The sequence below is a fragment of the Anneissia japonica genome, unplaced genomic scaffold, assembly GCF_011630105.1.
Source record: "Anneissia japonica isolate Jap-2015-1 unplaced genomic scaffold, ASM1163010v1 scaffold5067_len495651_cov149, whole genome shotgun sequence".
NCBI classification, from domain to species: Eukaryota; Metazoa; Echinodermata; class Crinoidea; order Comatulida; family Comatulidae; genus Anneissia; species Anneissia japonica.
Genome location: NW_022754121.1, coordinates 475,471 through 497,007, shown reverse-complemented (window position 1 = coordinate 497,007; position 21,537 = coordinate 475,471). Strand labels below are relative to the sequence as shown.

At 34.9% G+C, this 21,537-nt stretch overlaps 1 long non-coding RNA gene across 1 annotated transcript in view; it reads right to left on the bottom strand.

Moving 5' to 3' along the window:
• LOC117123134 overlaps nucleotides 1-21,537 on the bottom strand; it is a 29,396-nt gene that overhangs the window by 7,329 nt on the left and 530 nt on the right. Inside the window, exon 2 of the long non-coding RNA XR_004447807.1 lies at nucleotides 3,327-3,560. This is a non-coding gene — a long non-coding RNA (uncharacterized LOC117123134). The remainder of the gene's footprint in view (nucleotides 1-3,326; nucleotides 3,561-21,537) is intronic.

Genomic DNA, 21,537 nt, shown 5'->3' with positions numbered 1-21,537 from the left:
CTGGATCCGCCACTGGTCCTGGTTTCATGTTCTATGCTTTTAGTAATTTTATCTCTTTTATTACATAATATTTTGAAACCGAATATAAAACAAAAAAAGAAGCAAGTAAAGAAAGGTAAGGTGAATGTAAAAAGAACAAACTATCCCAAAAATATAAAGAGTGAGAACGATCGAGAACCATAATATCAGATACAGTATTCCCACGATAGATGTGCATTAGAAACCACTATCGAAAACGTACCGAAACCGTACCGTACGGTTCCGTGGAGTGCGAATAGCTGGTTTATTTGTACTCAGTGGTGGCGCCAGAGGGGATGGGGGGCTATAGCCCCCCCCCTGTCAGGGAAGCATAGCCCCCCCATCGGAGAAGACGATAAATTTTGTCGGGACACAAACAAATATAAAAAAAATATTTACATGCAACATTCATTTAGCCACCATACTGTTTGTGTTAATTTTTCATCACAACAACAATAATAATTAAATGAGACCAATTAAAAATAATTTGCATTCTGTTTATGACAAATGTTCATTTAGATAGCCTCATGATGGTTGAAATACATTGTGATAGGTGAAGCAACCTCGACCATGACAGCGTAATTGACAGATTTCATGCCAAATTTCCAAAAAATAGAATTTCACTTTCAAGAATGAGGATTTGAAAATAAATTAGATGGTTACATTGCACACTCTTTGTTTCTTGCTTTATTCAAAATGTTTTGGTTTTGGAAGCTGATTTCAACATTAGAAAGCATAGCCTACATGAAGTCATATTATAGTAACTCGATGCCTATCAAATAAGTAATAAAAATTCGCCATAATTCATCAAATATCCGTGGCTTCCCACCGGGGCTCTAGCCGGCCCCCAGCCCCCGGCCAAGTGAGACTTGATTCGCTCCACTAGCCCCCCTCCCCCCGTCGGGGCCTTTAGCCCCTCCGTCAGGCAGGTCCTGGCGCCACCACTATTTGTACTATATTAGTTTTCTCCAGTAAACGTCGCAAATGGGGCCTAGCTGTTATCGATGTTACTTAATGGTGTTTATTTTATGATTAGTCAGTTCTTTATTTTGACGTTAGCTTTCGAATAAAGGTATTGTCTAGAAATCCTGGCATACTTAGTTGAGGGTCTTAATTTGCAGGGTCTGATATTTTGAGTGGGTCTGATATCTCGTGGTCTTAGGTCTTAGCTTTCGTGGTCTGAGATTTCGGGACACCACACCAGGCCTAGGTATCTCTTGAAACAATCTCAAACTCTGCTCAAACTGCCAAAGAGATACCTTATCAGAAGCTTGCCATTTGGTTACTATGACAATAGACTGAGAGATACCACAGCCAAACATTGTGGAAGTGTGTGGTGAGCTTTTTTGACATAGCAAATTTGCATGTACTATATACGTTAATAATAATTCATTAAAAAAATAAAACAACAATTAATAAACATTATATTTTGTAGAAATTTATCTATTACCACGTAGACATAATAATTTAGATAAATTAGAAAGCAAGTTTAAGAAAAAAATTACACACAAGGAGAGAAAGCCACATGGTCGACCTTTCACCTAGTGCCACTGGTGCGTGATTGTTTTTGTTTTTTTGGATGAGGGCCAAATTTATCTACATTTTACTAGTCAACCAAATATACATCTCTCAATTCGGAGGACCTACAGTACAGAACTTAAAGAAAAAGCACTGCTGCATAGTATACACAGTACAGAACACATTAGAGAGTAGCCTTTTGTGAAAAGGATAAAAGATAGGCAGACTACCTATCTAGGCCTAGATTTGATTTTATATTTAGGCCAGAATGTAACGCTGACTATACCATGGCACTTAAAGTTTGAAGTATGTTTGTGATTTATAATGCTAATGTACCCGCCCGCCTTGACTTCAGCAAAGAAAACGTCAGCGCTATTTTTAGAGTCTCGACGTAGTTCTATCTACAGCGCAACGTACAAAGCGAATTCCAACAGAACTCGCTTAGCGCATACCGCACCCTGGACCTCCAGGCATGTTGTGATAATGTAATTTACAAATCTCATTACAGCTTCATATAAGCATAGAGAAAGTATAGCCACATGTACATATAAGAAAGAATAGGAGCTGCATAATAACATTATTTGAACCGCCAGTATTTCTACGCACTCAAGTAGGCCAATTGACCGTGCTAGTAGTAGTAGTAAACAATAGAAAATCGTTCAAACGATCAACAAGCGTCCAAACAATTCACCATCATCCAGACGCAAGCCATATTTCAAGCTTGTAGCAAATGAATATTCATATAGCGTGGTAATTAGAATGGTTTATTTCTTAGACGCGTTCGTGATAGTGTGCTGACCTATACGTGTTTTTGCCGTCTGGAATAATTTGGCGATCGCGCCTAACTGTTAATGCACAATTCTGAATTGCTTGCACATTATCTCCTTACGTTTTAGAGTATTCACTGTGCAATTAAAATACTCATACCAAGGACTTTTTTCTTGCGCATATTCCTGACTGTAAAATAAGGCCTGCATGGGCGAATAAATTGACCTTAAAAATCCGCCCACATATTTTGGAAAATAAAGGCTGTTTTCTACGCAATTTCTGTTGAAAATCAGGTATTGGCTATAAGACGATATTTTTTTATTATCTTGTTTAGCACATCTAATTTTTTTAGTGTTTAGCGGCGGGCGGGAGAAATATAAAAATATTATTTTTTAATTTAGCAAGATTATCCTGCTAAAAGTAACAGAGTAGAGGAGGGACAAAAAAAATCATCATAATTTGCAAGCACCACGAAACAGCAGTACATACTGTATCGCTATCTAGACTCAACACAGATGCATTATTTGCCATAAGGCATGCCATAATTCTAGGCTGTGATTATTGATACACACAATATGGAATATAGAGACCATTTGCAATCTGACCAATGACGAACACCCTTTCTTAAGAAACCTATCCCAATGGCAAGAAATATGATATAAGAACATACAATTTCACGAATTTCCCGACAATATTTTCGAAAAACTCTTTCCATACTTTAAATTTCCCAAGCCTTCTCTTCTATATTATTACAAAATCAGCCTAATCGCGTCACAAATAAAGGCCCTGATAGAAATCATGTCGCAAATAAAGGCCCTGATAGAAAAGGAAATGACTTCGCTCAAAATCATAGTACAAGCCCTCTCCCTCAGGGAGTGGGCTAAAAACTGTAAAATCAAGGTGAACCTCGTACATGTAGTAGCAAATATTCATGAAATGGATGGTTATGATTAGATGGGTTGTTTGTCAAGAAGGTTAGTGATATAAAAGTAACTTATGTGTTGGTCTAATTGTAGACTTACTTTAAAATGTTCCCAGGCCTATCCAACCGGTAGAAGGTTACAACGTGCGTGATTTGCTGTGGTGAAACGCACATGCAATGCTATCTAGAAGTTGCTCTTGCTGTGGTGTCATTTCAGCAGTTTCCTGATTTTTGTAGTTTTCAAGTGTGACAATGAATATTCATTATCATAATATATCATTGTGATGAGACCATGGTCTGGTGAATTATGCAAATGAGTCAACTAGCAAACAGCCTGTAACACAAAAGTGATATTAGATTTAAACAACAAATATTAAGACTTACATTAATTTTAAAAAATGGTAAAATTATGTGCAATATTAATTTAAATTAATTCTCCCTTAAATAACATTATTTCATAGGGTTTGTATTTATATATATTCAACACCAACATCAGTCGAATAAAACTTGACTATAAGACATCCCAATGTAATTCTCTACAACCTTCTCGTTCAGCATTCTGATAGCATGGATAATACCTCCATACTATCAGATTGAAGTTTCATAATATTGGGTAAACATCATTTATAATGATGTTGTACAGTATTGCACAAGTAAGAAAAACTGTAAAATCAACATTTATTGTGCATTCACAGATGACACCAGTCAAATAGGCTCTTTATAGCACTTGTTAAGAATATATTAATACAGTAGTAATGAATAGTAAATATTTAGTTGTAAAAACTGTCATATCAATACACTGGAAGTGAAAATATTATTTTATTTTATGGTAATAAATTAAATATTTAGTAAGTAAGTAAATAGATATTTGTCATTGGTAATAATTGTTTGTTCTACAATCAAACTTTAACATAGTAGTTAACTACTAAAGTTCTGTTGCTTCTGATACTAAATAATAAATAATGATTGTTTTTAAAAGAAGAAAGTGAAATATTACTATAAAAAAGAAAATCTAGTTATTGCATTCTTAAGTATCACAAAAACCTGATAAAATACTGTAACTATTAATATAGTATATATCAACTATTAATATAGTATATATCAAATGTTAAAAGAAAGAAAAAACAAATTTATTTGTGAATAATTGTCATCAATAGACTGGAAGTGAAATTACCTTATTTTATGTTAAATTAAATACAGTCGAGTTCGCATAAGTCGAATCTAATGGGACTGGCATAAAAAGTTCGAGTTATACAGATTTCGACTTGCACATTTTCGAAAAAAAAATATTAACATATACTATGTGTACTCAATGCCCACAAAATCGAATTTCACGCAAAACCGAACATTTTCTTATGTCCCAAACTCATTTCTATTCTTCTTTTAATAAAATACGTTCCGAAAACATGAACTCCCTATTCCAAATCTAGGACGATTTGTCAAATTCAGGACGGTAACACTCACTCGAAAAACCAGACGATAGAACGACATCGTTCAACGACAAGCATACTAGACGCTGTGAAAACGAGACGCTTAGCTATACTCGCATTGCCATGGAGATTATCTGTTAATTAACATGACACACCAGTAGACGTTTTCTTGGTTAATTATGAAGTGAAATTTACGCATTCCAATGTTTTAACATGGAGGTATTATTGAGAAGGAGATCACTCGGCAACAGATCCCTTTGACGCGAAAACCTATGTGTTCCCCGCTTTTGGATCGCGCGCGGGCGTATTACCCTATAATTCACATTTTTTCGTTAGCAACAACTTGGCAACGACATGCATTTATACGCTTCCAACAGAGCAGTTGTGCAATAAAACGTTTGATTTTAACCCATTAAATATCTTTATAATGAACAATGTTCCCCTGATTAGATTTTTTCGGGCTTTTGGTATGTTATTATTTGTATATTTCAGGAACGGATTCCGTAAAATATTTATGTTAAAATTACTTCTGTGTTCATTATAATTTTGTCTAAAGATTGACTGGTTCGACTATAAAGTTAAGTCAGTGTGAAACTGAAAAATACTCAGATTTTGGATTCATTTTTCGAATAGTTAACCCTCGTTAACCCTAAAATAACTTAGTTTATTATACAGTAATCCTTAATCATTTATTAATTAATATCTGTTAAAATTAGAATGGGCGAATTTAGGCCAATTTATGAAAATTGAAGTTGAAATATACTATACTTTTATAGGTCATGTAAATGTTCCATTAAATTCGAAACTTTTCTTGGTGGAAATATTAATATGTTTGATATTTTATGAGAGATGAATGTATCAGCTTCAAAATAAAAAAGATTGCGCAGCCATAGTGATTGACAGTATGTAGTGCGCATTGAGAAAAGAAGGTGCTCTCCATTTCGTCATGTTCAATTTGAAAATTTGATGGCGGGGAACACATGGGACTTCAAAGGCATCGCGCAAACGTTCTTTACGCGCTGCGGCAACTTTGATCTTGGTTCATTTGCATAGCGCTGCGTGTGCGTAGCTTTGCCGAGTGATCTCCTTCTCAATAATACCTCCATGGTTTTAATAAGTGTATATTCTTGCTTTTAATCCTTAAAAACCATTTGGAATCAACCTGCAATAAAGACGGAACTCAACAAAGCAAGTTTCTACTGGTTACCGGTACTCTTTTTAGTAGACGTCTAGAATTCAAATTCGTTAGATTCGTCGGTGTAAATTTCAAATGCACCTCATTCATTCTTTAAACTCAAGACGCTTTTCAAAACATGTTGCTAATTTAATTACGGAAGAAATTTGTAGACAGGACCTGTCTCTTATACACATCTAAATATATCATGAGGGTTTCTTATTTGTTTTTTGTTTTGTTTTATAAATTTGTTTAATTAAAAAATTCTTGATTACACCGAGCTTGTTACTGTCACGCACTATGAAACTTTGGGCGATCTGACGTCATCACAGCCGAAGCACAAGTCTAGTCTGCAAAACACCCCACGAAAATGGACCAATTAGCGGGCAGGCAGAGTTTTTGGGGGCGCGACCTGTTCTGTTTACAACTAGACTGCCGACCGGCAAGTGGCATTACCCAACGAAGAATGTGTGCTTGGAAAAACATAATCAGACCTAAAGAAATGCACGCAAAAACAATATAAAAGTCGCATCAGTTTTATTGGTAATAATTAAATTTGCTGAGCAGTACAGCAAAACAACAGGTACCGGTACTGTACGTATTATTAAATATGTGTTGAATTTGCGTAGGCTAGGCAGTCAAAAGAATCCAGGGCTTTGATAAATTAATTAAATAGCTAGGCCTGGACTACAACAATCTTGTTCGATATGGGTTCAGTACAAGTTTACAAACTAAACTGGACGAAAAACTGAACATTGGAGCCGGTCCGGAGGGGTGTCTGTATTGTGAGAGTAGACTGCGACTTACGACATACAATCATGTGAGCCAAGTTCCACAGCTCGCTGTCTAAGATGTTAGTTTGACATGGCTAACTTGTTGCCGTACAACAAGGATTGAACTTCGTATTTTCTCACGGCTGTGTATTTTTCCCACGTGCGCTAATAAATTCGGAACTTCGACTTGTGTGGTTGAAATTACTTTTAAATCGGCCTATCTGGACAGGAAAATTCCGTCGATATAGCCGAAATTCGACTTATAAAAATTCGAATTAAACAAACAATTTACACAGTAATACATAGGAAAGAATTGGGACTTTTTCAAAAATTCGACTGACGCGAATTTTCGACTTAAACAGAGTCGACTTTGGCGGACTCGACTGTACATACTTTATAAATAAGTAAATAGTAAGTCAATAGATATTTGTCATTGATGATAAAGAAGAAAGGGAAATAATATTTTATAGTACTAGATCAATAGTAATGAAAAAATGTTAAAAAAAGAAAGAAAAAACAAATATTTATTTGTGAATAATTGTCATCAATACACTGGAAGTAAAATGTTGTGATACTTTATTCTTTGTGTTGTTTGCAATAAAAGAAAGTGAGAACCATGAAATAAAACTGTAAAAGAATCACAGAGCAGTGAAAAACTACTTCATTTTAATTTAATCGACGGAAAAAGAAAATTAAGAAGCGCTATGATGTTTGCATTTGGAGTACTATATCATGTTTATGCCTAGGTAGGCTACACCCAGTTTCTGATTTATAATACAAAAAAGAATAAAAGAGGTCTGATACAAAAAACTCCTAGCACTACAGCTAAAACCTATTGTAGACCAACATCAAGACAAACACCCCATTGTGCACCCCCACCTTACAATGGTATAATCCATTGTTGGGTGGCTTTTGACAGGGGTGGCTTTCTTCCTACATTCGACTTTACTTATGTAAATAATGTATGTACAACTTGTGTACTCATATACTTAATGTACCTACATAATTAGGCTAAACATTATCATGTGTTAAATGAAATATGATATTTATGTAAATTTGCTTATTTTTGTATATGCTTTATTATGTAAGTTTCAGTATATACAGGGGTGTCATTTTGAAATGAAACAGGAGTTTTAGTAATAGGCGGAGGAACATGTCGCAGAGCGACATCTGAGGGCCCTTTGGCCCGAGCGGGGTGGGTTTGGGAGGGGGTGTCCCCCCCTCCGTACATAAGAAAAAAAATGAAAAACCAACTAGACTCGTGCAGACGCATTTATTAGCCGCAAAGCTTACCATTCCAGGCCGTGATTGGTTGATAAACACAATGTGGAATATACAGGCAATTTGCAATCTGATCAATGACGAACACGCTTTCATAGGAAACCCACCGTAGTGTTAAGAGATATGATATAAAAACATACTTTTTCACATATTTCCCGACAATATTTTCGCAAAAACTCTTCATACTTTAAATTCCCCAGGCCTTATCTTCCATATTATTGCAAGATTGGCCTAATGGTGTCACAAACGAAGGAAGAGATGGAAAAACAAATGACTTCAAAATTCACTCAGAATCATCATATAAGCCCTCTCTCTCAGAGAGTGGGCTAAAAATGAAAAATAATTACTGTAAGATGCCATTTAACAGTGTTTGAATTGGCATTTAACAGTGTTAAATTTTAACTGTTGAATTTTGTTGCCTGAGTAGGGGTTGGGTTTGGGATGGGGTGTCCCCCATCCCTAAGAAAAAAATGAAAAATAATTACTGTAAGATGCCATTTAAAAGTGTTGAATTTTAAGTTTCCTAGCTTTTTGGGAGGAACCTGAAGCTAACGACGGCACTAATTTGCAAAGGCCCTTTTGTTGTCAAGATAAGCTTAGAATGTAGCATAAATTAACGGTGAACGAAAATCATATCTTCTCCAAGCTTTTAATTGTTTAGTATACATATATTTGTAAAAACAAAGAAATTTCTACTCGTTTAAAAGTTGTTACTGAGCAACGCACGATCGAATCGACGGCAAATCAACACACACGGGGAATCCCCGAATTTGTTCAGGTAAATATACGTTGAACCACGTCCATGTAGTTTGAACCACGGAGGTTTGAAAAAAAAAATGTTGCTTTTATTAAACGTATAAACTTGATACAATATATATTTATTTCAATCATTAAATAGATTATTGAATCATTGTTATCTTTTCAACAAAAAAAATCATGCATCGGAATTGGGCCATTTGCATTATTTTTCATGACGACTGTACGTACAAGCGAGGATGCTGATCCACCTCATACCATGCTTTGTAGAGTGGCTCGTACATACAGCATGGCCTTTCTTTCAAATCAACTGTCAATGTTGTTTTTGTTAGTGACGACGTGGGAAAATGGACTTTTTCACGAATCGGTAGATATCTTGAAGTGATGACAAACATTTCGAATCAGCGGTACGTAACCAACAGAAATAAGATAAGCTTTTGAGCTGATTTTCTGACATCATGTTATTTAAAAAATCGTAACTCTATAACGGGGTGTCGTATTCAAAAAAAGTTTTCCAGAAAAATGTTCTTAAAAGACTAGTCTACACCACTATATGATTGAAAAAAAATTGAAAAATGTTTTTGACCTCTGAAATCAAGATGGAAAAAGAAAAGCCTATCTACTGTATTAGTAGTGTATTAAAATAGGCCTATGCATTACAGTGCAGTAGCATAGTACTTTCGTGTTGTTACTGTTCCAGGTACCGAATATACAGATTTCTCTTATTATAAAAGTACAATTTATGTTTTATAAAGAAGTATAGTATAGTAAATCATGTTTTCAACACAGGAAACTCTCATATGGTAACTAAAACAATGCCAGTCCTGAGTAGTACCAGTACTACTGCATGCGTAATGCATATATACTGTAGACTATATGTAGACTAGTTTTTTAAGAACATTTTGCTGGAAAAAGTATTTGGATACGACACCCCGTTATGTAGTTATGATTTTTTAAATAACATGTCAGAAAATCTTATTTCTGTTGGTTACGCACCGCTGATTTGCAATGTTTGTCATTACTTGGAGATGTCTACCGATTCGTGAAAAAGGCCTTATATAAGCCATTATGATGGGGCGAGGTTGTTTACTTCTTGCTTCGTAGCATACTTCGTAGGGTGGATCACGTGGTCTTTCTCGATGTTCTTCGCTCGATCGGGGTTCAACGCTCGGCCAGAATTTTTTTTTTGACTTAATATTTGTGATAATTAAATAAAATATCTTACAAAATATACACGCATATTCTACGCTATATTATGACGGACGGTCGGCTCTTTACTTCTTGCTTCATAGCATACTTCGTACGGCCGTTCACATGTTCTCTACAAAGTGGTCTTGTTCACATGTTCTTCGCCGACACTCAATCGGGGCTAGACACGATTTAACGGTGTTCTTTGGTTGGACGTTCTTTGTGACAATGTGTATGAATGAAATTAAAATTTTATTTGCTTTGTTGTGATGATTTAGTATAGTACAAAATATAAGCTTAGGCCTAGAAGAATGCTGTTTTGATTTTCGTGGTAAATGCTTGATTTAGAAGGGAATTTCTCCATGTTTTTGACGTAGGCTTCATACACAGTATCAAGTGTAGTCATTCAAAAATGATACGAGTAGGTGAAAAGAACACGAATATTTCCAGCTCATCACTTGCATTTTAAAAAGTTAACACAATGAATAATAAATTTTAATTAAATGATTGAAACACATACGACTGTAACTATACCAAGATAAATTACGTTTATTAATAAACCAGCAAAATTATATTACGAAAATCAAACCAAAGCCTGCTCCGTGGTTCAATTTTGAGTCGAACTTGTTTACAAGAATATGTGCGACCCAATTCGGGGATTCCCCATGTGGGTTGATTTGCAGTGTCGCATCGATCATGTCGGGGATCGTGTGTTGTTCAATATGGCTTTTGAAAGAATAAAAATTCTTGTTTTAACAAGTACTTGCTTGGTCAAGAAATATGATTTAGAAAATTAGATTCTGTATTTAAAAAGTAAAGTGTTGGTTCTTAGGGCTTGGCAAGGACCAGCCCATGTTGAGCCTAGGTTTCAGGCCACTATTTTATTTTTACCTCCGTTCTAATAGCCAGCGCAAAAATCATAATAGACGGAGATTACGCCGGCCGCCGGCTTAAAATGACACCCCTGATATAGTTAAATATTTACAGTGATTGTTACAACTTTAGTATCAATATATGAAGACTATACCAGTTTAAAGTTTGCTTTATAGTATTTTTTGTAAGTCTTGTAGTGAGGTGTTTCAATTTTCAATACATATACTGTACTGCCATAATTAATATTTACGAAAACATATATAATTATAAACATACAAAACACATAATTAACCATTAATGAAACTAGTTTTAGAGAGAATTTTAATTTTCCCTCACCGTCTAAAGAACAAATTAAAATCATTATCATGATAAATCAGTTTCTGTAATTGTTACAATAATTTATAACAACGAACATATGTTTATAACATTCCAAATATAAAAAAAGTACAAAATTACATTAAGTATAGTGACACACAACTCATTACGACTATCATAGTTATTACTATAGGTAATCAACTACAACTAGGCATTCGTGCTATAGAAAAATACTATAACAATTTATTATACAGTAGGCCTGGGCCTACAGTAGTATAAAATGTGAATAATTTAGGCCTATGGTATCATTAGGCTTTATTAATAGGCCCCATAAAAAAAAAAATTATTAGTTTATCACCCGCTCCCTCATCACTTTCGGGGAAAATCTAAACAACTTAATCAACATATGTGGCAAAGACAAGCCAACAGTCACTCGTCGCAAATTGTGTTTCAGAGAAAATAGCAAAAACATACTGGAATGTAAAGTTTTTTTTAATCTATTTTATTTCACTAAACTAAGGTTTATGTATCTATACATCATGCTCTGCTGTTATTTTTTCCAATTTCAATGTTAAAACAGCACTTTTTAATGATTTTATGATAGTTAGCCTAGGCGAGGGTCTTACAATAGATTCTGCATAGGCCTAACTTCACGTATGTAAATGAGGCATATAGGCCTAGACGGACTGCTGCGGGTTGCTGGACAGACAATCTCGGACTAGGCCCCAGCAGGACTACTGAAAAGACCTCCTGGTCCGACCTAGCCCAGGCTTAGTTAGAGGGAGCCTAGACCTACGTCTATACTATTTAGGCCAATCACCTGAAAATGGACTCGATCGTTTCTCACCTGCCCATATAGCAGCAGCACAAGAGAAAACTAAGCTAACCCTCAGCCTGCTCGCCTTGCTAATTGACATTGATGATGTTTTTTGGTAGGCGGCATAATTATAAATGACGTCACCATACATTATACAAGCCACTCCCCCTCGGCTGAACCCGTTGTATTTAGCAACTACCCTCGGTTGTCCGGGTGCCAGACAGTCGACAGATTCAAGATTCAAGATAATTTTATTGTCTGGAAAACCCAGAAATTACGTTCTTACTGACGAAGTTACTAGTGTTAACAACATACAGTAATAAATAAAAGATAACAAAGATATTTTATAAAACTATGAGCACCAAACAATATCAGTCATTAGATGTACAAAAAGAATATAAAACATTATTAACTAATATTACACATTATATGAGATTGGATGTAAAAATTGTGACAAAGTTTATATTGGTGAAACAGGCAGGGCACTAAATACAAGAACAAAGGAACACAAGAAAGATGTAGAGGAACATAATGTTGGAGTAAGAACAAGGGCCGGCAGAAAATTCTCATCTACACAATTACACAAATTGGCTATAACGGATTATATGACGCAACAAAATCACATACCAGACTGGGAGAACATCAAAATCCAACATAAAGAACAAGGGTAGGTAAAACAGAAAATTAAAGAATCAATATGTATTAGGAGAAATAACGCTACAATAAATAGAGACGAAGGCGCACATCGCATCTCACACCTATGATCAAATGTTAAAGACGGCTAGAGCGGCCCACTACCAACGAGCATCGGCGGAAACCCTTCACAGATTCTGACGAAGGCTGACTCATAGCCAGGCGAAACTGTCAACAACAAAAAACAGTTGAGTAATACAGTATTTGGTTTATTACAAGGAATTATACATATTTATTGAAAGTACACTATAACAATTTCATCCTTATTTACTGTAGTGGCATATTCTTTTATTCTGCTTCTTTAATTGCTCAATCATTTTTTCAAAGAAACAAGAGGGAGGTTTAGCCCAATTTATTAACCTTAAAATTGTAAAAATAAAATGTTAGACATTGGGAGGTAGGTACTATAAAACTGACTCATACATGCTGTACCCTGGTTTGTATGCCAAGCAATTTGAAAACATAAAAAAAAAAAAAACAGGCTGATTTTATATATAATTAAGATGAAACCATATTGGTGAACAAAGACAGTCAGCTCCTGTGGTAGACGACGAGAGTTGCTGGTATCGATTTACTGGGTAGCACAGACACGAAGGGACCCTTTATAGTGGTGAAGAAAGTCATTGAGTTCCTAGTTCACATATCAAGCGCCCTGAGCATGTTATGTTATATCTAATAGATGGATATGGCGCTATATAAAACTACACTATTATTATTATTATTATTTTTATTAATATTATTATTAAAAGACAAACTTTTTAATATTTTGTTATGTATTTTAAAATTGTTTTTCCAATGTGAATCTGAAGACCTAGAATACTTACTAACCAATCATGACAATACATATGTGGCAAAGACAAGCCAAACTAGTCACTCGTCGCAAATCCTGTTTTGGAGATAATGGCCAAAACTTGCTGGAATTTCAAAATTTTGGAAATCTATTTTATTGCACTAAACTAACCTTTATATATCTATACATCATGCTATGCTGTTATTTTCCTCATTTTCAATGTTAAAACAATAATTTTTAACGATTTGGTGATGGTTTGTGCCCAAGAAATGCCTGAAATTGTAAACTTTGAAGGCTGATTTCTCAAATATTGTTCTTTAAACAGCTGTATGTTTCAACTCGTGTAACTTCATAACGAAGTGTCAGATTTAAATGATTCTTTTACCATTTTATAGCTCTCATTTTACTGTATAAACTAAAAATTGATTTTTCCGACGAGTGACTGGTTTGGCTTGTCTTTGCCACATATGTTGAGTTAGCACATTTTTAAATACAGTAAAAAAAATAATGTTAATAATTCGAGAGGGGAGCTTAAAAGTCAACATGTATTGACAACTCATTTTTATTATTGCCCTTACTTGATGTTTTACTGTCTTTATTTATGTGAATTTTAACGTGTTTATGATACGTTCATCAACGGCAATATGTTGTAAACATTTATGGTGTCATTTAAAGAAATAATCTTGTTGCTAATCTATTTAATGTGAATTTTAATGTGTTTATGATACGTTCATTAACGGCAATATGTTGTAAACATTTAAGGTGTAATTTAAAGAGAGAAAGAAATAATGTACCAGTATATAATAATTAATTTATTGAAAACTCATTATTATTATTGCCTTTTTTTATGCTTCACTGTCTTGTTGCCAATCTATATGTGAATTTTAATGTGTTTATGATATTTACATAACAGCAATGTATCGTAAAAATTTAGGCTGTAATGTCAAGTAAGAAAGCAAGCAATTATGCGTATAATAATTAATTTTCTGAACTCTTTTTTTATTGCATTTAATTGATGTTTTAGTGTCTTCAGATTGCCAATTTATTTATGTGAATTTTAATGTGTTTATGATGCGTATGTTAACGGCAATGAATTGTAAACATTTTGGCTGTAATGTAAAGTAAGAAAACAAGAAATTATGTTTATAATAATTAATTTTTTGAATAACTCTTATCTATTAATTGCATTTAATTGATGTTTTAGTGTCTTCTTGGCAATCTACTTATGTGAATTTTAATAATAGGCCTGGTGTATTTTTAGGCTAATATTATGACATATAATGCAGTATATATTTTCAGTACTGTATGGTTTGTCTGAATGAAAACACTATACGAATTGATATAGTTTCAAGTTTATTTTGGGCTTTACCTGTCAACGTGGTGATTATTTTTTAGTAATAGACAGCAATGCTATCAAATATTTTTTGATCATATAAAGCCCTGAAAAGGGCTGTTTGGTTTGCGATGACGTCAGCTAGTGGTTAGTATCCAGCGGCTTTGCCTTTCCTTTTAAAACAATGGCTGGGATGACCTTGCACAAGTATCTTACATAATCATGATGTAAGTCAGGGTTGACCTTGCACAAGTAACTTACTGTACATAATCATGACGTAAGTCAGGGTTCATTGTCTCCGTCCAAAATGTCTCATGCCAAGTACATCTACAGGATTTTTAGAAAAGCATTTGTGGAATGTGGATGTAACTGTACCCTAACTTTTCACACCTAAAGGTAACATGATACACTTTTGGGACAGGTAATGGGCCTTAGCTGTCCCTCTATACCAATTCATCACTTTGTGACAGCGAGGCGACCTTATGACCTCAAGAGCCCTTGAGTATATAAATATATAAAAGTGTCAGCACATTAACATAAAGTGTCTACAATTTAGAAACTTTCTCTCGATATACAGTATAATATCTTCAACATGCCACAAATATAAAATTTCTAAAATAAATGTACAGTAATTAGGATAAGGCCAAAATTAATCGCATTACTTCATTTATCCTGCCTATGCTTTTTGGCAAATATGATATTTGGCTTAAAGTGGTAAGTGTTAAAATTAAATTATTGGACATCAATTTTTTTTTTTAATTTATATGTATTTATCATATTTTATTTCATTTCACCCCAACATTGTAAATGCCAAGGGAACATAGAGTAAATAACATATAAAATCACTATAATATGATACAAAATCACAAAAAAAAAACCATTCAAAAATATTGAAGACAAAACACATTCATGATTAATACAATTTACAGTATAATAGTTAAAATTATATAAAAGGAACATAACAAAAATTTCAATGATTAAAATACAGTTTCATGGAAACTGTAAAGGAAGTAAATGGAAGTGTATGGAAAGATGACTAGTTTTAGAACTTGAGCTAAAAATGAATTAACCCTTCTCCAGTTACAATTTCTAACAATATAATAGCTTTTAATCCATCCTCAAAGTCATTTCTGAATGTCAGTCTTTTCGGTTTACTTTACTTGTTGTTGTTTTTTTTTTCGTTTTTTTTAATTATATTCAATAAATAATTCCAATTTTGATCAAAAGCGCGGTTTAGAACCATAATTCTGCAAACCTCTCTATACCAATTGATGGACTGTAATAATAATATTATGGCATACCTGTACTTACTGTATGCCTTTGCCAGAATTTAAGACTGAAATCTAGGCTAGGCCTATTTTTTGTCCAAAAAAATTACAAATTTAGGTCTGCAAATTGTGGTACTCAAGCCAAGCATCAAACCATTGCTAAAAATTGCATGAACATACACTATCATAAGACTGAATATGTACTGGCTACAACAAAAATATTAGTATACTGTAGTTCACTCTAATTTTCACCTGTTTTTAAAGTAACTAATACCTAAGCTAAAAAACACGAGTCAGGATTTTATTGTGGAAGATGAAATAAAAATTCAAGACTATTGACATACTGTACAGTATACCCTACCATATTTTAACACAAATATGACTAGTAATAGTATTAAGTTTAGCATGGAGAACAGTAAACCGGGCAATTAACATTTATCCAATAAGTCCAGTGCCGACTGGCCGGCCGGAATGCTTCTGTTCCCAGTCTGGTTTAGCTTAGTTCTAGCCTAGCCTAGGGCCTAAGACTAGGTATGTAGGCCTAGCCGCAACAACTATAATTTTATAATGTGTTGAAGTCTACTTACAGATTGTTTAGCAAATCTTGTAGAAAAGATTGCTTCAATTGCTTGTCTAAGAAAGTCAGAAATAGAGTGGTAGCCACAACTAAAGAGATATTCTATTGTGATTTTCAGAGAAAAAACTGAAGCACAGGAACTCAAAATATTCACCCTGCAACCGCCCTCATAGTCTGGGTGCAGAGTAGGAACTTAGCGGTAGTTGCTAGCTAACACAACGGGTCCAGCCGGCCAAGGGGGCGTACTGTACAGTATCTTCGAATGTTGACGTCATGCAAAGCTTCAGCTAGGCCTATGTTGTTTATTAATTTCCTCAACAAAGTATGGACCCTGTCTGTAATCACACAGCATAGCAAAATACAGTCCGTACAACTATTTCCTTCATGGTACTACAACCAATGTAAGAAAAAATAAGTTGTCCCTGTGTTTTTCTTTCCAAAAATTAGGATCTCTAGAATATTATCATGGGGCCTACACAGAGTAAAATAATACATAGGCCGAGTTTAGTCTTATTTTAGCGGAGGGGTGGGCATAAAAATCTGTCGGAGGGCCAAAGTGAACTTTTGATTTAACACCGAGGGCTGCACCCAAACTTTGATGTTCCAATGAGCTTCCAAATACCTCCAATCACTGCTTTTACATCACCTTTATTCTCAGTTTTAATGTCACTTTTTACATATTATTTTTGTCGGGCCATAAAAAACAACTGTGTTTTCTAGACAATTTTGATTGGCGGGCCGCAAACATAGGGTTTTTGATTCATTGTCACAGGCCACAAAAAAATCGGTGACGGGGTGCGTGCGGTCCATGGGCCGCACTTTGCCCACCTGTGTTTTAGCGGTAGGGATTGGCCTTAATCACAGAAAGAAATGAAAACAATTCAATGGCCTAGGCCCTACTATAGTACAATACTGTACTTAGCAGGGGTGAGGGGTGGGGGAGGGCCCCGTCTGGGAGGTCTGGCTTTTCTCCCACCCCGTCCGGGTGAAAAACCACAATTCGTCGGGGAGAAAAAATATACTGTATTCTCTACATAGGCCTATTAGTAGACACCAAAATCGACTAAGTAAGCCTTTTAAACCAAAAAATGTTATTTTTTCCGGGTGGGGGGGGGGGGGGGGGGGGGGAAGCCCAGTGGAACATTTTTGACGGATATTGAGGGATGCCCAACCACGCGCCCTTCATCCTATGAATAAATTATCTTACTGGAAGAGAAAATGGGCCTAATAAATTAAAACTACAACTTTTACAACATGATTGCTGAAAAGATTTTTTTTTTAGTTTTCACTGCTTTGAAACAATATTGCCGGATTCCAGAAAAAGAAAAAGGGAACCAAATGTTAATATATGTAATTTAAGTAAATATATTAACTTTTCAATGTCGGGTCTATTATAAATGTTATATTATGTGCCTAGTGCACATTCTTCAGTAGCCTAGGCGAGGGTCTTACAATAGATTCTGCACAGGCCTTTCACATATGTAAATGAGGCATATAGGCCTAGACGGACTGCTGCGGGTGGCTAGACGCACAATCTCGGACTAGGCCCCAGCAAGACTACTGAAAAGACCTCCTGGTCTGACCAAGCCCAGGCTTAGTTAGAGGGAGCCTAGACCTACGTCTATACTATTTAGACCAATCATCTGAAAATGGACTCAATCGTTTCTCACCTGCCCATAGCAGCAGCACAAGAGAAAACTAAACTAACCCTCAGCCTGCTCGCCTTGCTAATTGACATTGATGATGTTTCCTTTGCTCCCCCTCGGCTGAACCCGTCGTATTTAGCAACTACCCTCGGGGAGCAAAGGCACTATGTTGTCCGGGTTGCCAGACAGTCAACAGATTCAAGATTCAAGATAATTTTATTGTCTGGAAAACCCAGAAATTACATTCTTACTGGCAAAGTTACTAGAGTTAACAACATATACAGTAATAAATAAAAGATAACAAAGATATTTTATAAAACTATGAGCACCAAACAATATCAGTCATGAGATGTACAAAAAGAATATAAAACATTATTAACTAATATTACACATTATGAGATTGGATGTAAAAATTGTGACAAAGTTTTATATTGGTGAAACAGGCAGGGCACTAAATACAAGAACAAAGGAACACAAGAAAGATGTAGAGGAACATAATGTTGGAGTAAGAACAAGGGCCAGCAGAAAATCCTCATCTACACAATTACACAAATTGGCTATAACAGATTATATGACGCAACAAAATCACATACCAGACTGGGAGAACATCAATATCCAACATAAAGAACAAGGGTAGCTAAAACAGAAAATTAAAGAATCAATGTATAGGAGAAATAACGCTACAATGAATAGAGACGAAGGCGCACATCGCCTCTCACACCTATATGATCAAATGTTAAAGACGGCTAGAGCGCCCCGCTACCAACGAGCATTGGCAGAAACCCTTCACAGATTCTGACAAAGCCTGATTCATAGCCAGGCGGAACTGTCAACAATAAAAAACAGTTGAATAATATTTGGTTTATCACAAGGAATTATACATATTTATTGAAAGTACACTATTTCATCCTTATTTACTGTAGTGGCATATTCTTTTATTCTGCTTCTTTAATTGCTCAATCATTTTTTCAAAGAAACAACAAGAGGAAGGTTAGCCCAATTTATCAAGCTTAAAATTGTAAAAATAAAATGTTAGACATTGGGAGGTAGGTACTATAAAACTGACTCATACATGCTGTACCCTGGTTTGTATGCCAAGCAATTTTAAAACATTAAAAAAAAAAACAGGCTGATTTTATATATAATAAAGATGAAACCATATTGTGGTGAACAAAGACAGACAGCTCCTGTGGTAGACGACGAGAGTTGCTGGTATCGATTTACTGGGTAGCACAGACACGAAGGGACCCTTTAGGGGTGAAGAAAGTCATTGATTGAGTTCCTAGTCCACATATCAAGCGCCCTGAGCATGTTATGTTAGATGGATATGGCGCTATATAAAACTACACTATTACTATTATTATTATTTTTATTAATATTATTAAGACAAACTTTTTAATATTTTTTTTTTGTATTTTAAAAATGTTTTTCCAATGTGAATCTGAAGACCTAGAATACTTACTAACCAATCATGACAATACCTATGTTGAGAATTACACATTTTTAAATACAGTAAAAAAAATAATGTTACAGTAATAATTGGAGAGGGGAGCTTAAAAGTCAACACGTAATTGACAACTCATTTTTATTATTGCCCTTACTTGATGTTTTACTGTCTTGTTACTAATCTATTTATGTGAATTTTAATGTGTTTATGATACGTTCATTAACGGCAATATGTTGTAAACATTTAAGGTGTAATTAAAAGAAAGAAAGAAATAATGTACCAGTATATAATAATTAATTTATTGAAAACTCATTATTATTATTGCCTTTTTTTATGCTTCACTGTCTTGTTGCCAATCTATTTATGTGAATTTTAATGTGTTTATGATATGTACATTAACAGCAATGTATCGTAAAAAATTAGGCTGTATTAATGTAAAGTAAGAAAGCAAGCAATTATGCATATAATAATTAATTTTCTGAAAACTCTTTTTTTATTATTGCATTTAATTGATGTTTTAGTGTCTTCTTGCCAATTTATTTATGTGAATTTTAATGTGTTTATGATGCGTATGTTAACGGCAATGAATTGTAAACATTTTGGTTGTAATGTAAAGTAAGAAAGCAAGAAATTATGTTTATAATAATTAATTTTTTGAATAACTCTTATCTATTATTGCATTTAATTGATGTTTTAGTGTCTTCTTGCCAATCTACTTATGAGAATTTTAAAAATAGGCCTGGTGTATTTTTAGGCTAATATTATAATGACATATAATGGAGTATCAGGGATGTCACCAGCTTTTTGAAGTGCCGGTCGGCGATCATTCCGCGTTCCTCCCCCCCCCCCGTTTTCCCGGGGGTGGGTCGCCGTATTTGTGAAAGCTCTTAAAAACCAAAAGGCCGAAGTAAGTCGAGCAGGCCTAGGCCCAAGGCTAGCTGACGCGATTTTTTTTGGCTAGGCCCACCCAGGTGTAGGCCTAGGCCAGGTCCAGGTAGGCCTAGGCCAGAATTTGAGGAATGCAAACAAAACAGATGAAGATGAGACTTACTGTAGGCCTAATTAAATTCAATAGTTGACATGCTTTGTTTTAGATTAAAAAATAATAATGAACAAATCCCGGCGACAAAGCGCCAATCTGATTGTACCCAGCCGCATTGTTTGCCGTAATTTCACATGTTAGACGATTACCACAGACGACGGATGTGTATGTCACTGATTCATATGCACTCATTTATTTATTTTTTGTCCATTTACACACATTATATATCAATTATAATTAAAAGTGAAAAACTTAAAATACAAAATGAAAACAAAGTAAAGAAATAAAACATAAATCAGGTTTCGTAAATTTCCAACTCCACAGTACGTTCATCTGTGAATATTACATCGTGAAATGTCTCTCTGTTTATAATGCAAGCCACTGCATATTTCAAACGGTCAACTTAATTTGGGGTCCTGATTAACTGGCAATATCGCGTGCCCTCACAAACCCATCGTAACTTTCTTCTCATCTTTTTTATAGTAGTTACAGACAAGAAGATACCAGTTTTCTCTAAAACAACTTCTTGGAGTTGTCTTGCTGTCATTTCATCATTTCCCATCATGGCTTCATCAATGATGTCCAAGTGCTGGTCAGTAACTTCGACGGGACGTCTAGATCGAGGATGATCTCCAATATACTTGATTATTTCAAAGCGCTTCAAAATCCTAGATACGAAACCCCTGTGTGAAGAATACCCAAAATCTTCAACATATGAAAACACCGGACAACTCGCGACCGTATATGAAACGGTCTTTTGGACATTTTCCTTCAATTTCGATAGAGCTAGATACTGTAAGACACGATGTGCGATAATCTAATAATAGTGAGCGAGCTTATACTGCTTTTCACGGTACCCGAGTATTGCCTATTACGTTCTCCAACCCATCATTCATTCATATGTAAAA